Source organism: Myotis yumanensis, unplaced genomic scaffold (genome assembly GCF_028538775.1).
Source record: "Myotis yumanensis isolate MYYU_CA2020_CCGP unplaced genomic scaffold, mMyoYum1.0.hap1 SCAF_21, whole genome shotgun sequence".
Taxonomy (NCBI): domain Eukaryota; kingdom Metazoa; phylum Chordata; class Mammalia; order Chiroptera; family Vespertilionidae; genus Myotis; species Myotis yumanensis.
In genome coordinates this window covers 11,784,160-11,790,912 of record NW_027223772.1, presented here as the reverse complement: position 1 = coordinate 11,790,912, position 6,753 = coordinate 11,784,160, and the positions used below count along the sequence as shown (strand labels likewise).

Sequence of the window (6,753 nt, the reverse complement as noted above, 5' to 3'; positions counted from 1 at the left end):
CATCTACAGGTCTCAACTGCAGAAAAGATACTTATGCTCCGTTAAAGGTCAGGAAGGATAAATAATTTTTCTCTGTGTACTCGGCAGAGTGGTGCTCAAAATTAAGGTAAAAATAATACCTTGTCTTCATATGCTCTCTCCTTCCAGGGATGGCTCCAATTTGCCTGTCAACTTGACTGCGAGATGGAAGAAGGAATGCTGGTGAGTGAAATCAACACATCCCATTTTTAAGGGTTAACCCAGTGGTCGGCAAACTGCGGCTCGAGAGTCACATGCGGCTCTTTGGCCCCTTGAATATGGCTCTTCCACAAAATACCACGTGCAGGCGCGCACGTACAGTGCGATTGAAACTTCGTGGCCCATGTGCAGAAGCCGGTATTTTGTGGAAGAGCCACAATCAAGGGGCCAAAGAGCCGCATGTGGCTCTCGAGCCGCAGTTTGCCGACCACTGGGTTAAAAGAAGATGAGAGACGGAGTGTCACTCATCAAAGGTCCGACACCTTACTCTGTGGTCCAGTCAAGGAGGTTCTAATTGTCCATCAAAGACTGTATCATTAGGGTAATAATGTGGGCTGTCATGAAGAACTTTTCAGTGTCTGAACCCAATAAAATCTTGCTCCTTGTGGTCCATGATGTGGGCCAGGGAGCCACCAAAGCTCATCCTCTCCATACAGTGACTCAGGGCTCCAGGGCTCCTCTGGCTTGTGGATTCAGCTGGCAATGAGCACAGACCAATGGTGTAGAGGTTGGACAGAGGAGTGGTGTCAGGATGGCCTGGGAGGAGCCACTCATGGCTGTCCTTGCCTCTGGCCAGACCTGACTCACTTGGTGAGAGAGGCTCAGAAATGCAGAACAGCACAAACTCCTTGCATCTTGGCACATAGGACAGCACATTCACTCTCTTGTTCCTGTACCTGTGCAGCCAGCCAACTCAGTCACCTTCAGAAAGAACATGCAGAGAGAATAATAAAATAAAAGTACCTCATGCCAATCCACATAGCACTTCAAAGTACTAAGAGTAAAAAAACTCACTGTCCATGCATTTCTACAGAAAGGTTACTTGCTGTCCAGACCCATTTTCTCCCTTCCTTTTCTTCTTCTCAAAAGAACCGAAGATATCATTCTGGAGCCACCAAGATGGAGCAGGTCAATGGCTAGCTGTCCACCCAATGATGACAACCATGGTCTCAGAGAGAATAGTAACTGCGGACTCCAGAGAGAGCAGCAGTGGGCTGAGTGGGGAGAGAAGTGAGAACTTGACAAGTGACCAGCACGGTGGTGAGCTGATTTGTCTTGAAGGCAATGAGTCTTAGCCCTGCTCTGTGAGCAGGACGGGAATGACTCACAGGACTGGACCAGGGGCCTGTTGGAGCCAGAGTGGGGGCTGCCCTGGATCCTCCCCCCTCTTCTTTCCTGGCCTGGCTCTTAAGCCATGGCCTGGACATAGCCCTTCAAATGCTGAGGAAAAACCCATCTCTGGTGAGGACCTGGGAAAATGGGGCCCTGGACTCCAAAGTATTGGTGGGACTCCTGCTTATTTTTCTTATTTTTCTCTTGCCAGTTTTCCCCGAAAACTATCGTGTTATATGAAGCTTCCACACAGCTCATGGCGGGAGAGGAGTCTAAGATTCTGAGAGAACCAGAGCTTCTAGCAGAAGGACCGGGAAGGTGGCTGAGATCCAGGGGTAGAGGAGCTATGGGTGAGCTGGACCCTCACAGAGCACATCCCAGAGGCCAGCATAGGCTCTGCGCACACTGATGCTGAGGTCACCCCCAGAGCTTCCTAGACACAATTGAGGTCTGAACTTTATAGGCCCCACAGCCTTACAGTGTGGGCTCTCACCTCTGCCACTCAGTGGTGGGAAGACAGACTGTGGAGCTTGTCCGGTAGGGGCAGCACATCCATCACCAGCCTCATGTGAAGTCTGGAGGGAGAACGGAACTGCATGTGAACAGGCACAAGGGTCAAGTGCAAGAGGCCAGGGCAGTAGAGCCCCAGCTGCAGACCCACCACACCCTGCACTTTAGTTCCAAGTACAGCTCTTTTTTGCAATAGTAAGAATTGTAGGTTTCACTTTGAAGAAAAAAGACCTCAAATTACATTAGAGATTTCCATTTTGGTTTGTCACATGTTCAATGGATGTTAGCTGAACCCAATGTGGTAATCATTTCACAGTGTAGGTAAATCAAACCATCGTGCTGTCTGCCTTAAACTTATACAGTGGTGTATATCAATTATTTCTCAATAAAGCTGGGAAAAATAAACAGTGCCTTAATAAATGGGGAAAAAAGTGGTTATAGATGCAGTGAAATGCATACACAATAACTAAAGAAAACAAATCAAAATACACACATAACAAATAGTATCATCTTGCCCTGGAGGCATGCTCAGTGGTTGAGCATTGATCTATGAACCAGGAGGTCATGCATAGGGTCCCTGTCAGGGCACATACCCTGATTGTGGGCTCCAACCCCAGTAGGAGGTGTGTAGGATGCAGCTAATGAATGATTCTTTCTCATCATTGATGTTATTATCTCTCTCTCCCTCTCCCTTCCTCTCTGAAATCAATAGAAACTATATTTAAATAAATAAATAGTATCACCTCAAAAAGGTATTTGGATATATAAATTTACCTAAGACAAACCGAAATACTTTGAAATGTTGACTTTGGTTAACCCTGGATAATGGAGAGAAGTGGTTTCTTTTACCTCATATATTTCTTGTAAATTTCTACTAATGATCCTGTATTATTTTGATAATGAGAACAAATCTTCTAAAAAAACATTGAAATAACTATTTTTGGTTTAGAAAGAATTTCGCATCCATGTTCAGTGACCATCCACTCATCTTTGAGAAACTTAAAAAGTGCTTTGGGTGTGAAATATCCTTTAAACTGCATTCTTGCACTCTAACAGCTCCTGAATGAGAACACTTGGCTTTGGAGATGCTGGGTCTGCTTGGAAAAAATAATGGGGCAGGGGCTGGGGCGCAGTAGGGGAAGGGGCAGATCAGGAACCCTGAAGAGAGGCTCCTAGGCAGGATGCCTCAGTATCCACAGCACAGGCTGTATTTGAAGAATTCCTCATTGGAAGGCTGATATCTACAGTAAAGGTTCAGATTTGATCAATTTTAGGCATGAGCCATAGCTAATTTTCTTTTAGAATGGTTTTTGCTGTTCTTATTGCAAATCTATATATATAAAAAGCTCATATGCTTAATGTCCAACCGTCTGACCAGTCTCTATGATGCGCACTGACCACCAGGGGGAGATGCTCAATGCTGGAACTGCCTTGACGTGAACTGGCAATTTACAGAAAACCTGGAACCCACAAGTAACACTCAGCTTCCCCCAAGTGGGATACAGGCCCTGCCACCACCGAGAAGCGACACCCCACCAAATAGCAGCCAACACTGCCGAGACCCCATGGCGCAAAGCCCACAGCCCAGCCCAGCACAGAAATGATGGCTGTGGGCGCCAGGTAATGATGTCACATAGGACACCCGGCTTCCTCTCCCTAGTGACTAGCCTCCTTGGAGTTTCTTCATCCCACTTGCTTTATAGCCAAGTGAAAACATTTTACAGTTTAACCAAATGTCTGTGAAACGTTTTCACGTGCCTCATCTCATTTCATCCAAACAGAAGTCCTGGAGTAGGTAGATAGGAGACTCGGTAGAATCCTATTTTCTTTCAATTAGCCGGAAAATGGAGATTTAGAATGTTTAGAAACTTGGCCCAGCTGAAAAGAAATAAGAAATGGTAGAACTTGAAAATGACTCCAGGTTTTCTCACTACACAGAATATAGTCAAACAGTGCTACAGTTAAATAGTTCACCCTTTGTTCTCCCTGTATGATCTGCAATAATAATCTGCTTCGTATTGATATTTACTGCTGTGTTGCTGACAATATCCTGAAAGAAAAGTTGGGGTGCTTCACTGGGCTGGAAAAAGTTGAACTAAATCAGAAAGCAGGTCTAATTAAGCAAGTTTATCAACATACAGTGGGGCCTTGACTTACGAGTTTAATTCCTTCGGAGACTGAGCTCCTTAAGGAGCTCGTTAACTCAAATTACTCTGTCAACTCAAAGCAAAAAATCGGCCGAGAGACAGCTGGTATCTCAAAAAACTCGTTAGTCGGGACACTTGTAAGTCAAGGCCCCACTGTATGTATAAAGCTCTCAGTGGTGCCAGTCATACCCATGTGTTTCAATCTGCCATTGTTGATCATGAGTTTGGTTGACTGTGATCAGAATGCACACTCTGATTTCAGGCCTTTGAAACAGCGATGGTCTATAATTGTAAATGTTTCCTGTGCACTTCAAGTGAACTAGTGCTCTCCATCTGTGGGGTGTGATTCTCTAAAAGTGTCAGGTCCAGTTGCTGAGAGCTAGTCTCAATCTCCTACACTCCATTGTTTTCTGCTTGTTGTTTTGAGATCAATCACCCTTTCAAGGTAGGATTTGGCAAATGCCTTGAGGGGAGATTGCAGGCAGATGTGGTGGCTACTTCCCTGTGGTTTCTGCCTCTCTGAGGTTCTGTTCCTCAAATGCCCAGCTGCTTGGGCACCTTGAATTTCAAACTCTGTTTCATCCTTTGTCCCATGGAATGACCACTTCCTACTTGAACTTCATTCCTATGTGCTCTTCACTATAATCATGATCACCATACTTGGACATGATGAATGACCAATAAATGTTATTATTCCTTTTTAATAATCAGCCTCTCCCCTCCATGGAGGGTTCCCTGTTCCCTCTCCTCCATGCCCTGTCCCCTCCATGTAGGTTCTGTCTCCTCCCTGCCCTTCTCCCTTAAAGTGGGCTTCCCTTTCCCCGCTGCCTGCCCCCTCAAAGTGAGGTTCCTTGTCCCCCTGCCTGCCCCCTTCATGGAGGGTACCTTCTCCTCCCTGCCCCTCCCCCTCAAAGTTGGGATCCCTGTCCCCCTGCCCTGCCTCCTCCATGGATAATTCTGACTCCTCTCTGCCCTGCTCTCTCAAAGTGGGGTTCCCTTTCCTCCTGCCCTCCCCCCTGCATGGAGGATTGCCTGTCCAACTGCCCTGTCCCCTCCATAGAGGGTTCCCTGTTTCCCCTCTCCTCCTTGCCCTGCCCCCTCTAATTGGGGTTCTCTTTCCTGCTGCCCTCCCCCTGCATGGAGGGTTTCCTGTCCCCACTATCTGGTCCTTCCCAGTGGGGTTCCCTGTCCCCCAGCTCTGACCCCTCTATGAAAGGTTCCCTATCCACACTGTCCTGCCCCCTGCCTGGAGGGTCCCTTCTCCTAGACACACAATGTCAGGGCCTGGAATAAGCTCTGCCCCTGACCATTCCTTCCCTCAGCTCTCCTCTCCACCCTCCCCCGCTCCCCCCCTCAATACATATACACACACACACACACACACACACACACACACACTCTGTTTGACCAGGTAGTTAACTTTCTGGGGACTACAGATCTGTCTTGTCCCCCGGCTTGAGACAAGTCCTGGAGAAGCAGGACCCCTCACTGTCTGGCTTAATAGACAGGGGTCCTGCTGGGGTCTGGCTGGAACTCTGTCCCCAGCTGCCTCCTGTCAGTACAGCAGCCAGCACTCATCCAGGTCCAGGGAGCACCCGCAACCTGCACCCGAATGACAGGGGACCAGCTGCCCACAGGGAAGGAGCCCACACTTGGGCTCTTGGTCTCGCACGGGGCTCTTGGTCCCAGGTGGCGGCTTGATGGAGCCTCTCCACTCTCCTGCTTTCTCCCATTACCCAGGGCTCCCCAAGTCCCAATCCTTCGGGAAAGTGACTCCTTGGCTGCCCCCACAGAGCAAGGCCCAGAGAAACCCCAATCCTCCAAGTGTTTTAAATACCTGACAAGCCCAAGTTCACCCTTGGAATGAACCCTTCACGCCCACCACAGCCACCACCACGTGGGACACTCCAGGCCGGGCCCCTGGGAAGTGCCAGATAGGCTGGAACCCGCACTCAGTTGCGAGGGGAGGGGGCGGAGGGAGGAGGTTTAACAGGGCTTTTAGGCGGGAGGCGCTGGGCAGGTGAGCAGGAGGGCACTCACCTTGGTGACATGGAGGAAGGTGGCCTGGCCCAGCACTGCCCCTCACCAGCTTCAGCTCCAGTTCCTCCCTCAGATTAGCAAGAGGATCCAGGCCACACGCGGGAGAGGAGCGCCTGCAGGATGGTGGCCTGGATTCCAGGCTGATGCACTTGGTCTGGCAGCGGGGCGGCATCCACACCAGCACGCCTCGGCCTCCAAAGGCTCCTCCAGCTCCTCTGCCCGCGGGACCCTGGCGGACTCGGGCGAGGCAGCGGCGCGAGCCAGGAAGCCCAGCGGGTCCTGTGACTCCAAGTCCCTCCAGGCTAGTCCCCCTCACCCACGTGGACGCCTGTGGCCAGATCTGCCAGGCTGGCCTGCCAGGCGCATTTGCCGCTGCAGCGCCACCTGGTGGGGCCTCTGCGCAGTACCAGGAGGCCATCCTCCTTTGCTCAGTAGTGTGGGTTACCTCATCCACCCAGCATTGCTTACTGACAGTCTGTCCCTGCAGAATAATGTCAACACAGGACACTTCTGCGTTTTGACCAAGTCAGTGTCGAGAGCCAGAATTTTTCATGAGGTCACTGGTTTGGTCATCATGATGTAGAATATTTGATCTTTTGACTTATTTTATTAAATGTTTTCTATTAAAGAAGGATATAATTTTTTGTAGATGTTAGAAAGGAGGGTATGTCATTATATTATGTGTATACCAGGTGTCAGCAATTTA

At 49.3% G+C, this 6,753-nt stretch overlaps 1 long non-coding RNA gene across 1 annotated transcript; it reads right to left on the bottom strand.

Moving 5' to 3' along the window:
- Positions 1 to 505: 505 nt before the first annotated feature.
- Positions 506 to 6,350, bottom strand: LOC138998783 (uncharacterized). The gene is made up of 4 exons (XR_011469265.1): positions 6,048 to 6,350; positions 1,844 to 1,925; positions 1,033 to 1,232; positions 506 to 939 (listed from the first exon to the last, which is right to left on the bottom strand). It is a non-coding gene; the product is annotated as an uncharacterized lncRNA (long non-coding RNA).
- Positions 6,351 to 6,753: the final 403 nt, after the last annotated feature.